Consider the following 26623-nt stretch of genomic DNA (forward strand, 5'->3'; position numbering starts at 1 on the left):
AAAAGCTGTTTTACTGCATATATATACAAACGTTTTTTTTAATTTGAATGATTGTGCTACGAATTTTCACTCAAGATCTTTATTTCCCTAAAATTATGCTTAGAGATAATAGTTTAATATTGTGGTTGCGCGGACCCTTACTCTATCGCATTCTCCTACGTATTAGCTAGTAATCAGGGATCGCCACATCGTCTACCAGAGCCCGCCAGTCGCGGATGTGTGCCCGCCCTATCGCGGGCAGAAATAGCCGCGTATATTTAGCAGATGCACGCGTGCACAGTTGGCAGAGACGCTGGACACTAATTACTCGTGACACCGACCTTCGCGTCGCGGTCAGCCCGCTCCCTGCATTGTGCTCCGATCGTCGTTTCGAGAGGAATTGTGTCAATGCGATTGTTAAAGTATTATGTGCACTTATGTATAAATGTGTATCGATACTCTACAGACATAAATTAGAAACTTTGATGATGTCGATATAATCACAATTTCATAATAAATTAAAGAGATAGAGCCAAATATTTACGCCATAGTTGGCTAAAATTAAAATGATAATTAATAGTGTATTTCTCAACTGATAGCATAAGTTACATGAAATTAACAAAATCATTTCAAATTGTGCTGAGATTTGCGAAGTGGCTATAATTACGACGGCAATGGCTAACCCTTTTGTGATAGGAATATTAATGAGCACAAGTCTGAAGTTTGTCCTTAGTTACGGCCCGTCCCAACTTCGTCAGCGACTTCACTTCAAAGTCAATTACAACTAATAGTTAACAAAGTTGAGATTTTTCAATGTTCCTCAATATGCCTTAATTGATAAATTGTATAACGGAATTAATTATTTTTCTATTTCACAGTATTATTTACGTGTTAAATGAAAAGAAAAAGTTTTAGAATTTTTCTAGTCGAGAACAAAATATTTCTGAACGAAGCTAATTTTGCGATTTAATAAATCTTTATTAAAAGAATTAAGAACACATTGACAAAAGTTTAATTTTATTGTACCAATTTTGAAATGCTTTTTTTTTCTTACAGGCACTGTCTCCAAGCCAATCAGCACTCACAGTCAAACAATTGATGAGAAATTAAACTGAAAGTGGACGCAAAAAATCAAACAATAGTAAGTAAAAAAATAATTTTGTCACATCGGAAATTACAGAAAACCTTTTTATAGCTCTTCGTAATTTGTCGACTGTAGTAGGTAGCAGCTGCTGACTGGATTTTGTTCTTATTAAAAGACAACTATTATTGTTAAACTGTCAAAAGAAGAAATTACTCTTTCCCATGTCACAATTTATTTAAAGTTTATTTAGAGCTAAGAAACTTCTGCACCTTAAAGTTAAGATCACGAGACCTTGTAACGAAAGCCCAAACTATTAGAACATTACAAAATACACATAAACATTATTACTTATATAAGGGTTACAAATTTGCTAAGGTTTGTAATATATGTACCCTCTAAGTTTCTTCAGTTTAAAACAATACTTGTAACACATGCAGACGAAGCGTTTACGCAATTATAAGCGTTAATACACAACATATAGAGAGAGTAATACAGACCAAATACAAACGTATTATGGTTTCACAGTGGCATATGATGAGATGACAACAGGGAATATTGCTTGTTTACATAATGAAACACGCTACATATCAAATGTAAAAGCTTCCTCAAATCCGATCCCATTAATTTCGACATAACGTTGTAATAAAATATTATGTTGCATTATATCCCCCGTTATCAGGAGGGTATAAATCCTCTCAAACTGATGCTGCTTGCGGTACGTGGGTACAGCTAGCCGCTCGAACACACATCATTATTTATCTACATTAGATATTATGTTTTGAAACCACAACTTTGTTATAAAAGTGTTACATTTACTAAAGAAGTGCTTATTTTATGGTTTAAGTTTTAAAGTTATGTTAAATGTATTTTAATTTGTTTCTAATCTTAGGCTTTTTAAAATCGATATAATATTCTTACGTCTACAAAGCAGAGCTTTCCTTAGATTTCTCATAAAAGCGACTGAATCGAATGTGATTTATTTTCGTTCAGAGATAGATTATATTTGGAGAAGGAAATAGGTTATTTTTTGTCACGAAACTTGAAAGAGGGAACGTCGAATGGTAACTGTGCGATAAAATGAAGCCGAGATCTAAAACCTAGTAATAGATATTTTCATGAAATTTTTCTCGTCACATAATATTTGTATAAGATAGATGGAAAATGTTTCTTTTTCTTTTTTCTGGCCTCTGGTCTGTTCAGTTGTTATTGGGTTAAAGATTATTATGAATAGCATCTCAATCCATTTATTCAATTATATTAAATTCAATTATCTATATTCCATCCCATTTATTACGTATTCATAATAAGATTTGGATGAACGCGTCTAGAGAAGTTTGGCAACATTGTAGGTGGATGTGGATTGTGTTACGAGTATCGCGTAGTCAGCCGTGAGCCAACACAGTAAACATACATGTACATAATATATTGCGTCGAACTCACGATATTTTTCCGAGGGTGACAAATCTTTAATCTATTTGAGAAATCCTACGGATTTTTAGATAGGTACGAATGTGTGTATGTAAGCACAAACTTAGCAAAAGACATTTATAACAAAAGTTATTGAAACAGAATAATATATAAAATGTAACTTGCAAACTTCAACATAAAGGCTCTTCTATTATTTGGATTACGACGTTCGTAATAAGAGCAAATTGTCGCAGGCTAATTCCCGGGAAACTGTTAGTAGATATTTAATACGAGTTATTTCTTTTATTGTTTCTTAAGTCAATCGATTAATTTCCCGCTTTGTAGCACGACTAAGGGCCCGCCCTTTTCAAATAAAACCGTTTGTGGATATGGAGTATCCTTCAGTAATATTTAACTTACTATATCTTCTCTTTTACAATCGCATTTTTGTAAATATGTCATAAATTATGTATGCAAATTAAGAGCTACTGCATACAATTCAATAAATTGAAATAGTTTGCGGCTGATATAAAAGTGAATCAAAAATGTGCATACTCAACAGCTATTGTACAAATAATAACACTACTTTATAAGCAGAAACCCCACAAATATAAGAAAATTATAATGTTCATCAGACAGCCCTTTTCACCAACAATCCACGACGGCACTAAAAACTCGCTTATCACTTCGTTAATAACCAAAGTTTAACTTTAATAATAAAACCAATTCGCTACATTTATCGTTTCAAGTGCTGTAATATAACAGACTTTATTAAATAGCTGTTCGGAATGGCGCGAACTCATACGAGTTAACGCAATCAACTGCGGAACGACGTTAAGAGCAGCTCATAAAGGAGATCACAATTAGCTCCAGTCTGAAAGGTGCTATTAGTCTGGCCGACTCACCCGGTCGGCCGGTTATCTGCAATCCATAGCAATGAACTCAACACGAATTGAACTAGTTGTTACATCTAACGTAAAATATATGAACTTGCTATACATAAATGGGGAAGCAGGCTAAACAGGGATAAAACTTGTATCTTCCGTACAATAGTGACTATCAAGTCCTGGCACTCAACCAAACTGTGTGTCGCCATCGTGTTCCATATACGCGTTCTGTCTGTAGGTTTTAACAAAATGTAGGTGTAATGATGGATATTTGTATTTTTATTAGCAAAGCTTTTTACATAGAAAGTGGACTACCTTCTCTACATTTGGTTCCTGAATACTAAAATGCTTTTCTGCTTTTATCGATGACAAAAATGATAACTGGTAAGAGTAATAAAGCTTTTCTATGTAATTTATTTAATTAATGGATTCCGAAGACATTCTAAGAAAGTCTGCATTTAAACGCATTCTATTTACTGTTGTGGAGAGTTCGCAGAAATTATACAGAAAATACAGTATTTCTACCCTCGGAATAGTCGCGGAGAAAAATAAAGTAACTTTAGAAAGCTGTTTAAATGCATTTCACGTCTCCGAGGAATCTCCTGGGCTTAACATCTCTTCAACTCGCAGATTAAAATTAACCTGCCTTGTGTTATGCAATGCATTCAGATAAATTGTAAAATATTTCTTTCTTAGATTAGATAATCTGTAGACGATGCAATAGTTTTAACTTGACTCCTATATTTTCAAGCATTAGATAACAGACGGATATATTTAAGTTCCTTCGTTGGTTTTATTGATGTAAATTGTAGATCTATGCATCAATTTAAAATATCTTACTTTCTAATAAAATTTAACAAAATTTTTATTATTTCAATAAAGTCACGTCTCTTTTTTACCCTTTGAAATACAGTAGTATTTTACGTTCCAGTCGTTCAGTCAGATCTTTTACATTCAACTATACCGCTCTCAACATAATACATTCTATTTAAAACTATATCTCCACCCACGGGCCACATCAAGTAAAAAATCTCCATTTGTATAAAATTCTCGTGTCGCGGTGTTTGAAGTTAAAGATCTCAAAACGGCTTGACTGATTCTCATGAAATTTTGTGTGCATATCGAGTAGGTCTGAGAATCTAACAAAATCTATTTTTATCCCCCCCCCCCCCAAAACGTTTGCCGGGACAGCTTGTATAAAATAATACAGTTTCATCGTCAACATTAAATAAACTAGATAAAGTAGCATGTACCGCAACAATTGAACCGCGTCGGGAAAGAGGAACATTCTCAGAAACTAAAGCGAGAAACTTGTGTTAAAAGTTAATTGCCTTTATTGAATCATAGTTTTTCCATCTGATATTGAAAAGGATAGATTCCCGTTAAGATAATTTAATTTGAACAACTTTTCTAATTAACACTATCATGTTATAAAATATTACGTCGTTGAGATCTCTTATTATGTTTGATTACTAAAATCTATTACCAAATAGAAATTTTAATTTAATGAATAAGCATTTTACACTTTACAGTCAGCTAGTTCCAATATGCTCGTGCAGATCATATCAAATAACGGATTTCCGGCTAATGCTTGTATTTCGCATCCATAATTAATTGACCATCAGCAATTACTACTAATCTCCTATATTTTAGGATATTTTAATGGGAGGATCGGAATGCATTAAATTGACCAAAACACGAGGATAATGGCTATTTGTTTAGTGTCCAATCCATTAATTCGCGGATTGAGCTCGCTTCGTGTGAGGGCATCTGCTGAAGGAAGCCCATTTGTAACCCTTTACGACTTTCCGCTTTCGGATCGAGAAGCGAAACCGATACGATAACGTATCTATCGTAGTGTATATTGTTTTGTCGTGTAAATTAAAGCAAACAAGATAATTCAATTAAATTCAAATGAAAATAGTCTTGTCACTTCTCACTTCTAACTATTCATTTGCCACACTTATATTTCTAATTATAAAAATTATCTCTTCATTTAATATTTCAACAATACATTCAATCTCACCATTCTCACCTTGTATGACAATCGGTTGCTCACAAGAATAAGCCACTGCTTTACATCAACAAACACCACACAAAAAAAAACAAAAACATTTATACTTAGTACACTATTTATCAAAACTCCTATTTTTATCGTTAAAATTCAATAAATGTCGGTAACGACAATCGGAACAAGAAAATTGGCCTTTAACCAACATTAAATGAGTGTGCTCTACCGGGGATAATCCCGGGTCACTCGCTAGCTACTTACTACTTATAACTTCACCGTTTGGGTAATTGTTTCAATGAACTGTATGCTTTGTACCAACTTGTTTTATTCTTTTATCCATTAATTTGTTTATGCTAATAAATAATAAACTTCCGATCATATGAGATATACATATAACAGCTGCATTTCACTTTTACTTCACTGATCGGTCGGAGAAAGATGAATCCAGCTATCTTCTATCCATCGGCAGAGCTTTTTATTAACTTTCTTTAGTTTCTCTTTCATCAAGATAAGGAAGGTTTCCTTTTCCACGTTAAATTCTTTACGTATTTGTTTCAAATTAAGATCTTAATATATTTTATTCGCAATACCCATTCTTTGATAAGCAGTCGACATTTTCTGTTTCCAAGAATTAAATAATGAGCTCAAAGAAGATTTCGCTTCAATAATTGAATGGCGGTAATATTCCGCTTTGAGCGCATTCTTTGTTTAAAAAACAAATAATAAAATCATGTAACACATTGCCGACCTCTTCGTTCCGCTCCAGAAACCTCCGGGTTTATTATACAATTTTAATGATAACTTGTATTCTCTTATTTCCGAAAAACATTTAGCGGTAAGCCTCGGAACGAAATAAAAGACAAAATTTAATTATATCGTAGGTTCGCAAATAAATTGGGAGGCTTAGTAAATAATGTTGAGTGTGTGGTAAGGCGGGCTGGCGACGAGCGGCGCAGCGGCCCAGTGTCAACAATAGACGGAATTTGTGATCAGATATTGATGATACAAGATATTATTAAAATTATAAAATATAATTATGTTCCGACTTCAAATAGATATACTTTTCTTATGGGAAGAAAGACTCTTTCTTTCTTTTCTCTTTCTTCTATGTATGGGAGTGTTTAATGTAACTTTTTTGGATATTTCCCGTTTTATTTTTTAAAAGTTATTATTTTTATTTTTACTCATTAGGTAAACGGCTTTCAATATGAGTTTAAAGTTTTTTGATATGTGCAATAGTTACGGAATAATCGCTTGTGCACACTTAACGATTACACCCTGTATACTTAATAAGATAGATATCTTTCTCATACAATGTACTATGTAGATACGAACTAAATATTTTTATGAAACTACATTTTAGGTACCTCGCATAAAATGCTGCAAGACACATATTTTTGCGTCTTCAACATGTTTATTGCGGTTATATGATAGTTGACTTTAAATTGCTGTATTAGATCGCAGAACCGATGTCATATGCGTTTCGTGAACGTTATCGCATACCTATTCATCCTCTTGAAAAATAAAAATAGCTTTGTGCACATTAAATGCGATACACATTTTTGGCATATGGCATTTTTTCTTTGGTAATTAATTAAAAAAAATCCGCTATTATAGCAAGAATAAGGAGCATATAAATACACAATAATTTTGTATGGTGATTAATATTTCACTACCAATTTACGATGCGAATTTTGTATGTAGACAAGTGTCTATTAATTAATTATACATTTTGATGTCAAGCGGTTGAGCCGCTAGTGTGTAAGCAGCCTGCACGTTAGCAGTGTATGTTAGGCGCGTAACTCAAGCCGCGGCTCATAATGAAGCGCCGTAACGCGATCGCCCAAACCGCTATTTAGGAACCGGCAGTTTACACGCCTCGTTTATAATTTACATCACACCATATATCAACATTACACTTAGACGTATATTGTACGATACTTTACGGGGTGTAATTTCGCTATAAATATATTCTGCTAGCAAATATTGCACTATTTTGTGCAGATATAATAAAAATACATAAGTACTATTACATATATTTACGGCATATTATTTTCTTGGTTTCGTTGCTCTTTCAACTTACATGCATAAATCTAGTTCGCTAATATCACCTTCACGATTTTTTTATGTATTTGATGATGGCAAAAGCAAGGTAATTTGCATAATATCGCCGTTCACAAACGGCGTCGTCAGCTTACAAACGACCGCAGTTACGTCACAGGTAAGGCCGATAATTTTACAATTAATAACAATAATAAGCTGTAAAATATACAAGTCTACATTTGGTAAAGTCAGTGTTTGCTACCCTTACTAATTATCATACATAAAACATGATAAACGATGACTAAATAACACATCAATATAAAACCACGATAAACAGGTAAGAATTTTATCATCCATAGCCATAGCATGTAAAGGTTAAGATAACCATTTAGAGTGAGATTCGTAAATATTCCCACCGCATTACATCGGACTGGGGACTCAGCCAGGGGTCCACCACATACAGCCACATACAAGGTTAATACTACCCTCACTTGACCTCTCAACTAATACCCTCCGCTGGGAAATACAATATTTACAGATTGTACAATTGTTGACAATATTATATGTTGTTATTACTCTGTATAGATTTCTCTAAGTATTAAGCAAGAACAGCAGTTTCATTACATGAGTAATTTTGTTAATCTATACTTATAATAAATCTGTAGAGAGGCCAATTCTGTACATGAAATATATTTAAAAAAAAACTATGAAGGGGTGATAAGGGCTCGCTACTGATGCCAAAAATGCAATAAGTAAAATTTTTGTCTGTCTGTCTGTCTGTCTGTCTGTCTGTCTGTATATTCGTTATAGAAACAAAAACTACACGACGGATTTTAACCAAATTTGGCACAATTATTCTTCATACTCCTGGGCAGGTTATAGTAAAAGAATCATGTAAATCGGTGTAGAAACACCAAAGTTATACATGAAATACGCTATAAGTCATCGCGCGTGAATACAGAATCATGCCATAAGGATTATTTTTGTGTATCAGTTGCCGCGTTCGACGCGCTTCGCGGCGGGAGCTATAAAAAGGCGGCGGGTCTGCAGTCTGCACCCGTTTCGCGTTGTCACGGCATCACGTGTGAACGGCTGAACCGATTTCGATAATTCTTTTCTATTATATTCCTTGAAGTACGAGGATGGTTCTTATGTAGAGAAAACGTAAATATGTACCACGGGCGAAGCCGGGGCGGACAGCTAGTAGTACATAATTCGTCAAAATTGAAATATTTAATGGATCAATAATTAGACTATAACTATACACTTTGATGATCGGACCGCTTCACTCGCAAAAGTATTGAATGAAAATAATAAATCCTTAGAAATGAGGACATTTATTTAGTTTTTCTGGCAAGTGGCATCACCGTGGACTGCGAGCCGGCGCCAAACCGTTCTAAGTGAAGTTGGCACCGTACCAAGCGCTCTATCAATCTCGCCCATTTAACCGCAACCTGCAAATAAACCAATGTCTATTCCACTGAGCATCTCATAAAGACCTTTTGAGTAAAACTTAACCATTAGAGCACATCGCGGCTGAAATTACTTCTTAAGACGCACTCTCGTCGTAAATACGGAGTTTGTTGGATTACGGGCTCCAAATATTTAGATAAGTCTGCCAATTAATGAACTCTAGCTAAGACTTACAAGCAGAGCACGGCTAAACCCCCATAAAGGCTTGCGTACGCAAACATAATGAATGGTTGTCATAATTATATTGTTATCATAATAAATAAATGAATCCCTTTAAAATAACACAAATGACAAGAGAAATAATATAAATAAAATCGTGGCGTAGGCATTCGATAAATTTGAAGCAACAAACTACTTACTTATAGACCGGGAGATATTGACACAAAACGAGTCATTTGTAACAGGATGGCGGTTCTACAGGGGTCTTAGTGCGCAATGACAAAAAGAAAAATGATGATGTGAACGCTGGTACCGGCGGCTTAGTCGCGTGGGCGTTAGTCGAACTCGTCGGAAAAATAGCGAAAGTCAAACGATTTGTAACACAAAAATTTTAGAATTTACCGATAGCCCATAAAAAAGAAGTAGGCGAAAGTGTCATGCCATACTTTTCCGGTGTGACTTACAGCCCGCCATACCGACGCGAATGTGTTGATTTAAATAAAACAATTATTCAACCATTTGTACCAGGCTAACTTTTGCACAGGTAGCCATCGTCGTGCAGCCATTTACGAAAATCGCCATCCATACTTTTCGGACGATTCCAAATGGTCGCCATACCGCCGAAAATCTGCAAAAAATTTTTATTTCGCCAAACTTTTTGTACCACTATTGCATTTGGATTTTTGGAGAGTATTTGATAAAATGTGACCATTATTATATTTGCCATACTTCTAGTAGGGGGAAAAAGTGCTGTCATACTTGAAAAATTAATTTATTATTAATTTATATAAGTGAAGATTTCCAACACCTAGGTCTTTGAAATTTTGTATTTATATTCGTTGAATATCAAACTTACAGGAAAAATAAGTGCCATACTGTTACAAATCGTTTGTCTTTCGCTATTTTCCGACGAGTTCGACTAACGCCCACGCGACTAAGCCGCCGGTACCAGCGTTCAAACCATATATGTTCCTATCTATTTATACGATAAACTTTCCTGGTTAGGTGACTCAGATTCATCTTATAAAACTAGAAACACGTCAATCAGATTATCGGTACCCAAGCATCATACGACAGCTTTTCGAGGCTTAAAATTTAGGCGATTTGCTTTACAGCAGCAAGTCCAACAATTTTCGGTGCGTCTGTAACGAACTTAATACTATTAACTAAATAGTCTGTGCTAATAGTATAGGTACCTAATATTATGTGTGTGAAAATGTCCTGAAATATTTATTTATTTTATTTATTTCATTTAACTTGTTATGTTTTATTTAAAGCTTTTTCATGTAGGTTATCTATAATAATATAAGCGTATTTTATGTAAGTTATGGTGAACTTATTTATTTATCCGTATCATGTATCCACAAATTATATTTAATATATTATTTTTAATTCTATTTATCGTGCAAGCGGCTGACAATCTGGATGTCGGAAGGGTGTCACTGAAAATCAGTGCTGAGGCGTTATGCCTCAGGTATCCTGAGTGGCATCGTTTTTGGCGCACGCAACCTCACATATTTTGATGGTTTTATTATTATTTTGTTTTACTTTACTTATTTTTTTTTTCTTGTTATTAATTTTTAAACTTCGTACTTTGTAATGTTTCTATTCTTCTGTTAATATCTCCCGGTCTATTATGTTTTAGAATCTAAAATATAATAAACTTATGAAATGTTTTATATCATTAATGTAATGTTTGTTGTGGCCAGTCCTTTGTAGGCTTTGTGGCGACGACGCAAAAACGTAACAGCGTCGAGTGGAGGTTTTATTGTACTCGCCCCAAATCTCAGATCACATTTCCACACTTTTTACTGCACTACATCTCTACTCCCTTTGTGTCCAAGATTTCAATAAAGAATAGTTATCTAGAACACAAATTTAGGGAAAAGGTTTATAATGTAGCTAAAATTTAAACCATATTGACGCTTTAATACATTCATTAATATTGATTGTATGCTCTATCATCGTTATTTTAATAATTTATAAATGGCTCATTCTGTATGACATGAGTCTCAGTATAAGTATTTCATTCGTACTGAATAAAAAAAGTGTAAGTAGAGTGTAATTTGAATAAAAACATCCTTCTTGTCACGATGACACGCAGAAAAAGGGAAGCCTGTGGGTTATTACATTGAAAACTAAGTCAGCTCACTTCCAGTAAGCGTTAATGATGGTTTCCTTATTGATTGATTAATGGGATATGTCCAGTGTCCGAGATACTAATGGAACTGAAGGAAATTTGAGAAAAAATATTTCGCCTGAGCTTCATCTCGGATGTGACGTCACCAATGAATATCCGTTTTTAATAATAAAATTAGGTATCCATCCAGATAACAAATAGGTATAACGTTTGTGCTGTACTTTCAACTTTTTTTAAATACTACTAGTTAATTATAACGTATCTAAATAAGACTTGACATATCATATGAAAGTCGAAATTACACTGTTATTCGTTTATATTTATTTTTCGGAGGGAAATAGTATGGAATCGTATACTAATAAAATTGGGGGCCTCTAACGAGATACAATATCCCCGAGGCGGGTTGTAAATTAGGAAAGACCATCACTGGGTACAATATTTATGTTCAAACGCATCTTACAACATTCGTTTTGATGAGCTCCTGATAAAAATACCCCCCATATAAATGTAAATGTGTATGTGTAACAAAGACAATTTTATTTCTCTCTTACGTAAACTACTTTACAAGTTGAGTATTCACACAAGCCAAGCATTCAACGAAGAAAATGTTTTAAGTTACTTTCATTGGTATAAGTATTTTCATCCAAGAGTTCTAAAGAATCTATTTTTAGAATGAACTCAATTTAATTAAGACTGATATTAAAATGTATTATTATCTGAAGTCATTATACGGTAACAATGTCTTCAATATATAATATAAAATAAATATTCTTTACTGAAGTACCTAATAAAGTAAGCTAATAAATTTATTTTCAATTAACATATTATTATAATAAACGTTTTTATGAAAGTCTGTGAATTTCGGATAATTTCATTTTATTGAGGAATCAAAATAGTCTATATAATATAGGTATTTAACGAGTTTATTCTTAGATCCTATATTGTATTTTATTCTTTTTTTTTTAATAAACTCAACCATTAAACCGAGGTTGTGGTGAACTCAATGTTGCAATTTTCTACATATTTTCTCATTAATAAAATGCTCAGAAATTAAATAATGAAAACCACGTTTCCACGCTCCATTAGTAAGTGAGCATTCAATAAAAATGCACCTCGCTGCTGAATGGACATAAAATAACTTTATTTAATAAATCGCGGCCATATTGTAGAAGCCACTTTATACAAATAGTTGTCATACTTGAGTTATAAATAGTTTGAGTTCGAATGCAGTTGAAGCAAGTATAAAGTGAAGTTTGGATGAACTTGTATAATTTGGCGATGGTGCTGAGCGATCGCGGTTATTGGTGACGATATTATGTCGCACAAACTTGACGCGTGTCGACGGTCTAGACGTATTAAAATAAAAGTTTCGAGTGTGCAATATTGAGACTTATATGTTATTCTTTGTTTAAAGATGCACAGCTTTTGCCAAACTGACACTTTTAGATCTTTACTGCGATATATTACAACTCTACCCGTGTTAGTCGTATTTATTTAGACGATTGTATTTGAACATAAAATTTGATGTTTTAACTTACTTCTTTTAATTAAATATAGAAATAAAATAAAATTTGATGAGGCACCTAATACGGTACACATGAAGATACGATTTAATAAATGACCAGGCAATTAATGTTGAAAACAATCGTTATGATTTTTTCATGTAGAGTACCTAGTCTGAAAATTTATCGAGTAAAAACGAAACAAGTAACAGATTTGTCTCAACTTTGAGAGATTTAACTTGACTCGCTTTCAAATGCAATGCTATGTAGAAGTTTATATTATTATCTAATATCTTCTTAAAAGTATAAGTCAGTGAGTTTCGTTGGCTCGTTGTCCGTGAACAAAGTGACAGGTGTGTAAAGGTAGAAATTGAGTACAACCTGAAAGCATTTCATATTTCAGTATAGAAGAGGTTTAAATTTAACGTAGAGATAGTTAACATGTAAATGCAGTCACAGCGCTACGCCGTAGCGGGCTACGAGCTACGACGTAGACATGCCCTCTGACGTAGCGTAAATTGCTTAGTAAATTAACTTAGACCTTGCACTTCTTGGATGCGAACATATCTGAATATATCACGATAATTACTATTATTACATAATTTCACAGAATTTGCATTTCATGAGTCATGACATATTAAGAGAGAATTATGTGACACACATGCAACCCGTCCCGCAGGCAATAGACGTATCATCTCCAACATGTCACTTCCAGACTGATTGCACTTAAACCTCGGATTCTAATTATTTACTGTAGTTTTCCTCTCAAACAAATATCAACAAAACAGTGCACTGTTTTCTGCTTTGCTTTTCAAAGTGAAGTGATAAGCCGTGAAGAACGTGAATTAACCCCGAACATATAAAATAGTAAAATCAAATCTCTTTATTCAAAACCACCCAAAATATTTGAATAATTTCTTGTTTAAAAATCTCTCAAACATAGTGCTTTCTTTCATCGCATGAATGCTAAAAATGAGCTATTCATTCTCCGTATTCCGCTAAGTGACCTATTTGCTGCGTCTCTTTAAGTACACCCGTACCTACTCACGTCTTACTTGCTTTTCTTTCATAAAAGAGTGAGATAAATGACCATATTGTTAATTTATTGAGTACAATTTTTAACTGGATAATTCAAGACGATTACAAATTGCGATTCGATTTTATGGAACGGGGACTAATATATTCTCATTTATATACCGACTTATTATTACACATATTTTTCCTAGAAGAGAATTCAGTATTTTTGCTTTCTTTAGCCGTCTATGTTTTTAGCTCTTAGGTCAGTAGAAGTATAGCCCTTTCCGTATAAAACTACAATAATAATTGAGCATGTTCTCGCTCGGACGACAGGGCAAAGCTTTCAGGCGCCGCGACAATGGACAGCCGCTGTTTATGAGAGGATACAGATTAGATTTTATCCGTTCCGTACTCCGCACTAGTTTTAATATACACTAAGATAATAAAAATATTGTATAAGTGCAACAAATGTGGCATGCATCTGCCCCATAACTACTTCGGGGACATGGGACTTCACTTAAGATAATGGGTTTTATAGCCCGCTGCATTTACTCGTCGAACCTTAGTGCTTATTAAACGATAAATTTAATCAAAGTGGATCTTATTAAGTGGACTGTTACTTTGCCGTTTAAAAACAAATTCGACATGCGCACATTGAGACGTCCGTATGTTACTGTTCTTATAATTAACTATTAAATATATAAATTATATTAATTAGTTTATCAATTGCTATTTACAATAAATGCAGATTTAAACCATGAAATTTCCCGCTATTATAAAACAGCATTTCCTACAAAACTTGGTGACAAAACAGTGACTTGTAACCAGTAAAAGCTAATTAAAAGTTCGGGAAATTGAAGCCGAAGTGAACCCTCTGAGAATGATTATCCAGTCAACAATATAGTGGTGAGTCGCCACAGGGCGCAGGGCTGCTACAGCGAAGTTTCGGCAATGGCGTAATTTCGCACAAAGGCGTCATGTCTCGCTCGACCGGACGCCGATATTGGCTCACTGTGTGGCTGCCTGTTAGGGTTGATGCTATCGAAGTTATGAGAATAACGAACACTACCAAATTTTTATTGGAATTGAAATCTGTTATTAACCTTATTTAAACTAAATTTCTACGAATATACATATATTTAAGATAAAGTAAAAATAATGTTTCCGTTCTTTGTGGATCACAACTATTATTAACAACCGATCTTTAATTCCTCTGCAGGGATGCAGGTTTCACAATATGTGGAGCAGGTCATGACAATACACAATAAACTTACAAATGTTAATTATGATTATGGTGGTGGCAGCCCTAGAAAATTAGGTGGTAAATGTGCGCACGAGCGATACATATGTTGTTATCGGTAATGCGGCGTGCTGTCCAGCCCACTGGCTGCTTGCTGCTCCACTCATCATATTTTGCTCTAAACTATATTGTTAACACAAGCCAACGATATACACCTTTCCAAATCTAAACTATAAAGCGCTTCTAGTTAGCAATGGATCTTGTGTTGAGGTGTGATATAAGTATAGTGTAGTATTAAGGATTATCATTATGTTCACGAAAATAGTATGAATAATTCTATTTAACTCAAATCTCGGTTATTTATTTATTCAGGCTTTCACAAGCATTTCTGAATGGTCAAATTGTATAATTGGTCCTTTTGGGAGGTGTTTATGTTAATGAATATGAACAGAGAGCTTTGAAAATGTGAACCATATGGAATATCAGGCAAATTTATTTGGAAATATATAAATTATTCACTATATACCTTCATAAGTCGAAATTATCGCTAGATGAAGTAAACAGAGACATCGCAGGAGCTCACGTAATGATATTATTTTTCATAAAAATATAAAGATATTTGTGCCATTTTGCTTTTTAATATTGACCTTAATAACCGTGAGTCAAATATTGTGTAGATCAAAAGATACGAGAGCTCCGGTGTAGGTATGTATAGCCGGCTATCCTATCAGATTTGTTTATTTAAAAATTGATTTATTTTTTACATATGCTTTATTATCTTTTGATGTTTTCGTTAAACAAGAATTCATTTTATAGAACTCTCAAACTTTTATTGAAAAACATGAATCATACAATTGCATGAATTTAGTACTTAATATGAAGTTAAATATTTATGGAACTTTATGTAAAATAAGAACGGACATCATTATTCAGCGGTCGGCGTCCATTTCCGCAAAATCCACGCCTTGCGCGCCTGCTAATGGTAACTGGCCTAGACAAAGGCATTAGTGCGATTTGCTGCCCATCAGCCCATATATAGTTTAATACAAAAGGATAAAGCAACAAGGATTTATGACACCGTGATAAGATCCAATCCTACTATCCGTCTAATAAGTAATAGTCAACCATTCGATGTAGTTTATAAAATAATTTGGAAAATCCAAAAGTGCACGCCTCATAATTTTTTTTTAATAAATATTTATTAATTATTATTTTTGTTTATTTAATAACAATTAAACCACATCGAATCAGACCCTGAAAAATGAAAGGGTTCTATTCCTGAGCATACTCAAGCGTAAGAGAAAAAAAACCGGCCAAGTGCGAGTCGGGCTCGCGCACAAAGGGTTCCGTAGCAGCAAATATAATAAATTACAGTTAAATCAACCTATCTCAAAAACTATAAGAGATACTTTGATCAAACCAAAAATCGTTGAAAGAGTTAATTAGCATGCATCACCTCTATTTTTTTTAGAATTTTATACCCCGTAGTTATAAAAATAGAGGGGGGGGGACATACTTTTTACGACTTTGAGAGCTGATATCTCAAAAACCGTTCACTTTAAGAAAAATGTTTTTTAGAAAACTTTATATCATTTTAAAAGACCTTTCCATTGATACCCCACACGGGTATGTACATCGAAAAAAAAAATTTCATCCCTCAGTTACATGTATGGGGGGCCCCACCCCCAATTCTTTTTTTTACTATTTAGTGTCATATTTTTGTAGCGGTTCATACAACACATATTCCCATCAAATTTCATCACTGTAGTACTTATAGTTTCCGAGTAAATCGGCTGTGACAGACGGACAGACGGACAGACGGACAGACGGACATGACGAAACTATAAGGGTTCCGTTTTTGCCATTTTGGCTACGGAACCCTAAAAAAGACTCGATTAGTAAAGTATTTCGGTCGCTATCGTGTTAACAAGAAAAAGGATCCGCACATACAGACACACGGACGTCCAAGACAGAACTTTTTTAAACTGTTTTTTAACTAGTTTAAATAACAAAAATGACATCAAAAATATCATGAACGTTAAATATAGTGTTTTTTCTTAATATGTGTGTGTATGTATTATCTTACAAGTGCAATGTATGATATATAAAGACATTTTAAGTTTGAAAAATCAGATGTTTTGCGCGAAGTGACAGTAGTACCCACCTCAACGCTTCGCTTATGAGGCGTGCAATAGTGTAAATGAAAGAATTTTAAACAGTTTTTTGGCTATTAAAATAGAACAACGAAAATGGGAATGCAAATAAAAGTGGTAAACCAAAGTAATAATAAGTAAAGTGATAAGGTGAGTAATCCAACTATTATTTACTTTGAAACATGTAAACATTACAATGTTTTTTACGTAGGCACATTTTATCGTATATCAAATATCCATAACTCATTCTTACGCATAATCGCATCAATAAAAGAAAAATCCTTTTTTCCATGTTGACTAGTCGGCCTACTGCCATCCTACGTGCCCACACGTTGGGCGGAGAGCTGTCAGCACAATCGACAGAGCCCATCAACTAGCACGTAGTGAAGGCTCCGGTGGAGGTTTAGTTTCAGATAAAGTGCCTCCCTTTATGTTCTAAATTATCCCATTACTCTCGAACGCCGAGACTCACAAAATAATTGATCGATTTCTTTGATTTAAGAACTAACAGTTCGGAAACGATTCCCGATTGAAACGATTAATGAACGAATTACGTTGTGGCTGTGGAATAGCGCTCTGTTTTTTATTTAACGCTTAGCTTAGTAGGAAGTTTAATTTGAAACAAATAAGGATTTTAATGCCGTTCATTAAAACAGATCATGAACATTTTATTACAAAATATAAATTCGATGAAGTATTCATATCTTTTAAACATACCGCTCTTCAAATTTTAATAATGCTCTATTTTATAAAACTACGCTTTGATCAATATAATTATGTAAACACATCGATTCCATTTGATTTATGAAATAATAGTTAGATACTTTATATCAAATCATAAATTTATCATTTTAGTTTCAACATTACTTGAATACACAAGCTTGAAATATATTTATCTATATTTTTATAAATATAACCATTCTCTCAGACCAGTTTTATATTTACTACGTGTTCCAATAACACGTGGCTTTTAAGATTACATTCCGATACGTAAAATGGCAAACAGAATAAAACATGAACAAAAAGTCATATTTTGTCAATTGCGTTACGTACATTTGCTTACCGCTGACATAAAATATATGTATACGGTTACGCGAAATTCTCTACATAATATTTGATGATTCAAAATCTCTACATAATATTTGATGTAGACTGTATCCTGAACAAAAATATTACTATGTATTTCATTCCGAACCAAATCCGAACCGTGACTTGAACAAAAAAATTAAACATAAATCATCAATCAACACATCAACGAGGGGAAAACACATGGCCCTTAAAATACACGTGTATCTAATCATAGCTAATGCGATCAGATTCATTGAAAACATAATTAATTATGGATTGAGGAACTTCAAAATAATAAGAGAATTGCATAATTTCCCGGAGCGCGCAACATGGCGCAACGCAATCACATGTTTTATTGAAATCAAACTCTATCGCTTTATGGGATCATCTACAGAATACAGATAGTATGGATCTTTTTACAGATTACTGTGAAATAAACACTTTGAAACTATATCCGTCTGTTCCGAGTGCTTTTATTGAAGTCGCTGTGGAAATAACCTTTGAAATAAGATAAACTTGACATTTTAATACTGGTAACAACTACATGGCTTTTTTAATTGTTTTGTATGTATTGTTTATATTCCTGAAAATAAGCCTGAAAAATGTTCATATTTTTGCTGCATACGAACATTTTCTTTAAATGCATACCTTATAAAAAGATAGAAACAAATAAAATAATATACAAAACTTAAGATGCATTTAATTTTAGTAAATAAATATTTTTATGCTGAAACTGCAATTTCATTAATTTTGAAAAGATTTGAATATAAGGTAAAAGCGAGCTTAGCATGCTTCAACAGCAATGGTCTTACAATTTCTACAGTATTCTTTGTACGGACTTTTGTGCCTTTCTTACGGAAGACTACAGAATACTGTAAACTTAGGTAAATACTCATCGTATCGAAGAGAAGGAATTCTCATTTTCAGCAAATCCTTTATTTCGTTTGAAAACAAAAGTACAACAACAATACACCCACAAGTTAGCGACGAGAAACATTTTATGTCGCTATATACGAAGAATTTGCCTTCCGGTATCATAAAAGATCATCTTGTTATTTTTCTGAAATATTTTTTTCAGTTCACAAGACTTTGTATGGAATGAAAATAGCTTTGTTTAATAGTTGCAGTAGATAACATAACAATTATTATAGCCTAGATCCAGGTAGATTGCAGTTAAATGACTAGATGGAGGTGGGAGGCAATTATTGCAAGTGGCCGGTGCGGGCCGGCAGCCTGCGGTCGCTCTGCAAAACGGTACCATGATGAAGCACTTATGAGCGTGACGTCACAGCTCCATGGCTGGCTCAACACCACAAAACTATTCTAAGCATGCTTATTGATTTCTTCAGTTTAGATACACGTTCCCATCACGTCTTTGTTAACAGATGATTTGATATGATCTCGTTAATATTGAAGCTACAGAGCCTCTTCTATTTTGCCATATATATTTGACTAGGTTTCCGCCCGCGGCTTCGCCCGCGCAGTCAAGGAAAAACCCGTATAGTTCCCGTTCCCGTAGGATTTCCGGGATTGCGTCATTTTCCCGGAATAAAAAGTAGCCTATGTCCTTTCTTGGGTATCAAAATATCTCCATACCAAATTTCATGAAAATTGGTTCAGTAGTTTAGGCGTGATTGAGTAACAGACAGACAGACAGAGTTACTTTCGCATTTATAATATTATAGTATGGAAGTATGGATGTTTTATATTATGCAAAAGACACACATTTTGTTATAATTGTCTATTAGAAGACATACTATACTATATTCTATATACAATAACATGTATACGAACAAAATAGCTCTACAGAGAGACTAAATTACCTGAAAAGAAGAACTCACAATAAAAATATGAAAGCTTTTTAAACACAAGTTTATATTTTTTGCACATTACGTTTGTAATTAAAACGACACCTTTCATTTTTCATTCCATTCGGATGTAATTATGTTATACGAAGTAATATGAATATATTGTGAAGTTTATTTGATTATTTTCTTCTCTGCAACTCACAATACTTATAAGTCTTTAAAATATAATTTTTACAGACACTTACAGCTCTTATTTGAATTCGTCATTTTACTACAGCCAGCAGCTAATGCAAAATGTATTATAAGCGTATACTTGAGGACCTCGTTGGACTTCTTGAAGAGGGTTACGATGTTATGGCGAACCTTTGATAATATTATTTTTATATTGGCTTTCATGATATTACATTCTTTAATTTTGATCATGTCCCTTATTTTTATTACTTACACATAATTCTCGACGTAATAAACATAAGACGTTATATGGTAAACTAGGTTACCGCCCGCGGCTTCGCCCGCGCAGTCAAAGAAAAACCCGCATAGTTCCCGTTCCCGAGGGATTTCCGGGATTGCGTCATTTTACCGGGATAAAAAGTAGCCTATGTCCTTTCTCGGGTAAATATCTCCATACCAAATTTTCATGAAAATTGGTTCAGTAGTTTCTAGGCGTGATTGAGTAACAGACAGACAGACAGAGTTACTTTCGCATTTATAATATTAAGTATGGATATGTAATTGACAAATGTGTTCTAAATTTTAGATATAGTCTCGAATATTTCGCCAATAAAATAACATAAATCATACATAAATGTACGTACTCATATCATTTTTATTGGAAAATTGAGAAAATATATTGCTTATTATTCACAAAAAAATAATATGTAATTAATTTATTTATATTAGTAATTAATTAAAAAATTTGACTCTACACAAGGTATATCTCACTAACAAGGTGTTAGGTTCTAACCTTGCTCTAACTCCTGAAATAGCATAAAAACCTTTCCAAGCCAGAAAAATATAGTTCCTGTGGGAGAGATCGCATACGTGAGCAGAACCCAAATGGGTCGCTAGTTCTCTATTTTCCTTTTCTAGTTAATTTATAGAGGTTATTACAGAGATGATTTTATTGGCACTTTATTAGAACTATTCTAATGCTTCTTTAATACACTTTGAATTATGTACATGCATTTAATGACTTTATCGAGGATAGAATAAATTCTGTGAATCATAAGCATTGATTAAGCATAACTGACTCTATTTTAATCAAGTATCACAGTAAATCATAGACCCTGTTATAATAACTACAAGGTATGTCATGTAAGCTTTAAAACTACCACAAATTAAGCAGCATTAAATATAGAAATTAAAATGTTCGTCAAATAATTAAAATTGTTTGACATTGATTTATTAAAAGCATTTATATATTTGCTGAAACTAACTAATTCCAGTAGTCTACAATCCAGATGATGTTTTGAAATAACGTAAGTGCGAATGATGGTCAGTATGAAAGCAATGGAGCGTACGAAGTATGATTTATTAGCTTTATGGATCATGACGGTTATTGGTAATTTGGGTCAAAGTTTTGAGTAGCTGGGCGAAATAACTGATGAGCTAGCTACGACTAATAATAGTACGTATAAGTTATAATTTGTGCCTATAAAAAATATATTTTTTTATAAATTCTTTAGGTAGGTATAACACTAAATACACATTCTACTCTAGGTAAAATTCTTCACTATGATTTTCAGGAAAATTATCGTGTCCTGGTAGAATCAACAGCGTTTTTTGCATCATTCTTTACAAATAGTCATGAATCATTCTTAAATTCAACTTTATTACTCATTGTTTTGACAATATGCACAAATAACAATACACGTATTATCTCATTCCATATCTCAGTACACACGCGAGCCAAGAACTTTCACAACATAAACACATAAATATATCTCACTTCGCGCAATTACACTTTACGATTTCAATTACGACTTTTATGTTATAAATATACTTCGAGATTCGCTGACAGATGCGCGGCTGAAGCTTTGTATCTTGAATATTACCTTGCTGTAAACTAATAATAGTGAGGAATTTGCAGCAGTAAAAAAAATGTTGCGTATTTCATTATTATTTTTTTGTAATAGTGGGAACTTTGAGGCAGATGTTAATATAATGTGCCATTATATTCCCGAATGTTTCCAAGAAATATGTCAAACCCTAATTTATTTCACCGAATATAATTACTTACACGTTAAATTAAGACGATACGAAAGATGAGTGTTATACTCACGTATGATATAAAGTGGCAGTTATATTTACTTAATATTAATTAATAAGCGAAATTCAATCGCTGACGAGGGATGAAGTGAGCGAAGCGTAACCTAAAAGCTAAAAGGATCAAATTTTATTCTCATAATGTACTAACACAATTAACTCACCGGGATACACTAATGTTTTACGCCTTTGATTTTCATTACATTATTCAAAAATTATAGCCAGATCCGTAAAATATTTCATCTACCTTGAAAGCTTGAAAACAATCGCTCTCTCAAAATTTTGCAAAAACTGTAGCAAGGGAATCTTAAAACAAAACTGTTCTTGACAATATCCATCTAAAATATAGATTTAATTAAGAAAAGTGTTATCGGGGGCAGGAGCTGTGCTGAAGCGGAGCAAGTGGTGTAACCTTAGATTAAGGATTGGTCTCGCGGAGACCAATCCATTATCTAAGGGTGCAACATTTAGCGAGTTTAAAGTTACGAGCGCCGCAAATCTCGTAATAAATTTTTCTCTGGCTATAAACTTTGATTCAAATTCTTCAAATATTCACGTTATTCAGCACCTGAACTTATTCTATCTTCTCAGTTCCGGTGCAACAAGAACTTAGCTCCAAGTTTTATTTAACAGCAACTTTCTTGAGATTCTGTCCGAGCGTAAGTTGAAAATAGATATTTTAAACTGAACAGACATGCAAGAATTGTATTTACTTTTAACAGTTGGAAATTCTCTTCAAATATTGTTCCTACTTCAAACAATATTATTTAATTTTTGGTTTAGAGAAAAAATATTAGCTGCTCCGTAGTTTAGGGTACCATCGAGTACAGTTACAGGAGAGTTTGGTCGAAATCGGGACAAACTTAAACTTTGTACAAACTTAATTCTAAACTATAATAGAGAGTGATGGATCGATTTCTAACGGACCTTCCATCGATGTAAGATTAAGTCATCTTCAAGACAATTGATCTGTCAATCGATAGTTGTTTAATATAAGCGGCTCTCAAACCTCAATTATATCTGGTACAGGCAAGGCAAGCTGGAACAATAATTACCATCGACCATTGAGATAATATTACTACGTATGGAGGAGGCACCACGAACACAATCTGTGCGCCATTTTTGATTTTTTTGCTCTAACTAAATTTTAAAAATTATTATCTAGTTAGGTACTTACCGATGAAAAGTTATGTTAGTCACTTTTCCGTATTATTTGTGCAATATCGTAACACACACGAAGGCATATTTGATGCATTTCACTTTAAAACAAATAAAAAATGAGCGCGCAGTTAAGCCATATGGCTTATGGTGAGCGGAACTTAAGTGATGTAGGCGGTGTCGTCTCCATATTATGTATATCTCAATGCCATCGACGTACATTGAATATCAGTCATACTACTGTCATGACAAGGTCGATTATAGCGGTCAGTGGACACACAGGTATAGCTGATTATTGTAAATCAAGCTAGTGTTGATGGATTTGTCTATTATATCTAGTAGGTATTTCAGGTAAACTTGGCAATGGAGAATAATCTCATTGATCCTACAAAAGTACAATAAAAGAATAACATAAACCTTCACGATTGTAGCATAAAACAATAAACTAGGAATTTAGCTAGAACGTTTAAATTTCAGTTTCGTTCCGCTTCAATAGCCACTTACAAAGTTACAACTTCAAATATAAATGCGGACTAATGACCACTACATGACAACCCCTGTTGGACACAGTTAGGTAATCGGATGTGAGTAATAAATTCAAACTTCCTAAGTTTCCTGACACGTGTTTGATATCTGAATACTGGGCAGATATTTACACACCCTAAAGTTATATTACGAAACATTCTATTGTTGTAACTGAGACTACAGTGAAATGCCTCCTGCCAAAAAATGTTTCATTGCGACACACTTTACAAAATGCTCGGATTTAATGTAAATCTGAAGAACAAGCGGAGAGGCTATCGAGTCACATTCTTTTGTAAATAAATAGCGGACAAAGAAACTCAACGGGCGAGATAGCAGGCGACTTCGGGTGCCGTGATTAGGGACGCGAAGGGCCTCCTGTAATGGGCCAAGTACGAACATAAATAAAGTCGCTGGGTTATCTCCACTCCATAATTACTGGACATATTTATAGAACTCGAAGACAGTTTTTGACTTAATATATTTCTGAACTTGTTCGTTGCAAATTAAGAACAAAGTTTTTTTTTGAGTCAATCGATAATCGATAAATTAAACCGCATAAATTAACATTAGTATATTATAACAGAATGTTTTCATAGTTCAATTTATACAATTTACTTTATAATAATAATTAATGTCTATATTATACTTATTAATTTAAGTCTTGTACACGTCTCTACCAAGGTCTCTACATATTATACATAGATAAAAAATATAGTGTAGGTAAGGTTAAAAACTTTGAACACGTGCATCTGAGATTGTAGTTAAATCTGTTTGATTAAAACTTAATAACAGTTTTGCGTTCCGGCAATGTATTCAAGAGTGTTTAACAGTTAACACTAATGTGTTAGCTGTTAAATGTGTAATCACAAGCAACAAACGAGCCAGAGTTTCTCACAATCGCTGCAGCGCTGAAAGCGGTGTAAATAAACGAAAGCGCGGGTTTCTGCGGTCGGAATAAAAGCGAGTTCGTCGCTGAAAGTAATTAAATACGAGTTACGATTAAAGAAGGGTTTTTATTTCTAACGATTATCTGTGGTCACTACATTTTACAAAAAGGAACGGCGCTAAAGCGATTTGTTTGATGATTGCGCTATTGTTTATTTATTATGAGGACTTTTCAAATATCCGATGTTCGGGGCGTCTACGTTATAATATTTGGAATGGTACAAATTATGTGTAGAGTGTGGAAACGTGCAGTCAATGTTTCTATAAAACATGATCTTTAAAAAATGAATAAAATGCATTGTTTTTCATATTGTTTACTTTATTTTTTTTTGTAGGTGTTGGAAATTAATTTAATTTTTGTCAATCTGGCTTTACCATACTGAATCAAACCCAATCTCAAGCTTTTATGGATCCATTATTTTGTTGTCAAATTTGTTTCTTCCTCATAGAAAGTGCTGTCCAAGATAAAGTTTAACATTCCTTGAAACAATCACAAGTACAAGTTTATTACAGCTATGTTATCAAAATCTTTAGCAAAAAAGATAAACATAAAATTATGTTAGTCTTAGTAAGGAGTCAAAGGAACCGTGCCGAATAAATTAATGTAAAACTGTCGATTCTTTTGCACGCCTCATAAGCGAAGCGTTGAGGTGGGTACTACTGTCACTTCGCGCAAAACATCTGATTTTTCAAACTTAAAATGTCTTTATGTATCATACATTGCACTTGTAAGATAATACATACACACACATATTAAGAAAAAACACTATTTTTAACGTTCATGATATTTTTGATGTCATTTTTGTTATTTAAACTAGTTAAAAAACAGTTTAAAAAAGTTCTGTCTTGGACGTCCGTGTGTCTGTATGTGCGGATCCTTTTTCTTGTTAACACGATAGCGACCGAAATACTTTACTAATCGAGTCTTTTTTTTTCTCTTACGCTTGAGTATGCTCAGGAATAGAACCCTTTCATTTTTCAGGGTCTGATTCGATGTGGTTTAATTGTTATTAAATAAACAAAAATAATAATTAATAAATATTTATTAAAAAAAAATTATGAGGCGTGCACTTTTGGATTTTCCAAATTATTTATTTCTTATTGCACGCCTCATAAGCGAAGCGTTGAGGTGGGTACTACTGTCACTTCGCACAAAACATCTGATTTTTCAAACTTAAAATGTCTTTATGTATCATACATTGCACTTGTAAGATAATACATACACACACATATTAAGAAAAAACACTATTTTTAACGTTCATGATATTTTTGATGTCATTTTTATTATTTAAACTAGTTAAAAAAAGTTATGTCTTGGACGTCCGTGTGTCTGTATGTGCGGATCCTTTTTCTTGTTAACACGATAGCGACCGAAATACTTTACTAATCGAGTCTTTTTTTTTCTCTTACGCTTGAGTATGCTCAGGAATAGAACCCTTTCATTTTTCAGGGTCTGATTCGATGTGGTTTAATTGTTATTAAATAAACAAAAATAATAATTAATAAATATTTATTAAAAAAAAATTATGAGGCGTGCACTTTTGGATTTTCCAAATTATTTATTTCTTATTGCACGCCTCATAAGCGAAGCGTTGAGGTGGGTACTACTGTCACTTCGCACAAAACATCTGATTTTTCAAACTTAAAATGTCTTTATGTATCATACATTGCACTTGTAAGATAATACATACACACACATATTAAGAAAAAACACTATTTTTAACGTTCATGATATTTTTGATGTCATTTTTATTATTTA

General features: G+C 33.5%; 1 protein-coding gene across 1 annotated transcript in view; it reads left to right on the forward strand.

Moving 5' to 3' along the window:
• The first annotated feature begins 1035 nt into the window (after window positions 1–1035).
• The window catches only part of LOC149909257 (FMRFamide receptor-like), a 30840-nt gene continuing 5252 nt past the window's right edge, over window positions 1036–26623 (forward strand). Inside the window, exon 1 of the mRNA XM_090117164.1 lies at window positions 1036–1120. The gene's annotated coding sequence lies outside the window, so the exon portion shown is untranslated. The remainder of the gene's footprint in view (window positions 1121–26623) is intronic.

The sequence above is a fragment of the Colias eurytheme genome, chromosome 3 (genome assembly GCF_061535395.1).
Source record: "Colias eurytheme isolate Ceu_HAF_F1 chromosome 3, ilColEury1 Martin Lab GWU primary, whole genome shotgun sequence".
Classification (NCBI taxonomy): Eukaryota; Metazoa; Arthropoda; class Insecta; order Lepidoptera; family Pieridae; genus Colias; species Colias eurytheme.